This window comes from Emiliania huxleyi (genome assembly GCF_000372725.1).
Source record: "Emiliania huxleyi CCMP1516 unplaced genomic scaffold EMIHUscaffold_242, whole genome shotgun sequence".
Classification (NCBI taxonomy): Eukaryota; Haptophyta; order Isochrysidales; family Noelaerhabdaceae; genus Emiliania; species Emiliania huxleyi.
The window spans coordinates 65,269-66,491 of NW_005200233.1; the positions used below are offsets into that span (position 1 = coordinate 65,269).

A 1,223-nucleotide genomic window follows, 5' to 3' on the forward strand; every position below is an offset into this window, starting at 1 on the left:
AGTGTCCAGGAAGTGTCCAGGAAGTGTCCAGGAAGTGTCCAGGAAGTGTCCAGGAAGTGTCCGGAGAGGCGGACCTGCCGGTCGACGCGGCCCAGAAACACGAGCCCGCCCCCCTCCTCGCGCCTCACCCGGTCGCCAGTCAAGTAGGCGCGCCTGCCGGGAGCCACTCAGACCTCGGCTACACCTCCGCTGTATCTCGGCTACACCTCAGCTACACCTCGGCTACACCTCCGCTGTACGCGTGTAGTATCCATGATCTGGATGCTAGGATGTGAAGCAAGAGAAAGTAGTGCCACTCCCTTCTTTCTTGGCATCCATCGACACAGCGGGGTGAGAGCGCCTTCCGTCCGCGAGGAGAACAAAGGCGGAGGCGGTGCGGTGTGGCAGGTGCAAGTACCCGCGCGCGAGCTGACGGCCAGTGATTGCAAGCTGCCCCTCCCCAGGAGGAGCGACCGGCCTGTCGGGGTAGCGCAGCAGGCCGCGGTCAGCGATGTACACTGCAAGAGAGAGCGGCCTTTGCTTCGTTGACGAGCGAGCGTGCGCCGCGACGCCGATCTCGGGTAACCTCGGGTGATCTCGGGTACTATCGGGGTATCTCGGGTGCTCTCGGGTACTCCGTGCGCCGCGACGACGCGTCGACGACCTCGAGCCCGCACCTAACAGTAGTGGTAGTAGTAGTAGGACTGTAGTAGTAGTAGTAGTAGAAGACGACCTCGAGCCCGCACCTAAGAGTAGTGGTAGTAGTAGTAGGACTGTAGTAGTAGTAGTAGTAGAAGACGACCTCGAGCCCGCACCTAACAGTACTGGTAGTAGTAGTAGGACTGTAGTAGTAGTAGTAGTAGAAGAAGACCTCGAGCCCGCACCCCGAGAGCGGTGTGCCGAGCAGCCGCGCCTGTCCGAGGTCGAGAGGAGGTTGATGAGATTGCCCGAGATGAGAGATCGAACCGAGATCACCCGAGATGAGGTTGCCCGAGATGAGATTGGCCAAGACTCAGCCGCGCCTCGGCCGCCGCAGCGCTCAGGTCGGCGCTGCCGCCTGGCGCGAGAGGCGGCGGTGCGACGCGGCGGGAGGCCTGGTAGACTGTGCACTCAGTGACGCCGTAGACGTTGTAGAGAGGCACCTCGCAGGGGTGGGGGTGGGGGTGGGGGTAGGGGTGGGGGTAGGGGTGGGGGTAGGGGTGGGGGTAGGGGTGGGGGTAGGGGTAGGGGTGGGGGTAAGGGGT

At 63.0% G+C, this 1,223-nt stretch overlaps 1 protein-coding gene across 1 annotated transcript in view; it reads right to left on the reverse strand.

Annotated features, from left to right (window-relative positions):
* The window catches only part of EMIHUDRAFT_457383 (hypothetical protein), a gene marked incomplete at both ends in the record, with an annotated part of 4,339 nt that overhangs the window by 1,128 nt on the left and 1,988 nt on the right, over positions 1-1,223 (reverse strand). The window lies entirely within an intron of this gene.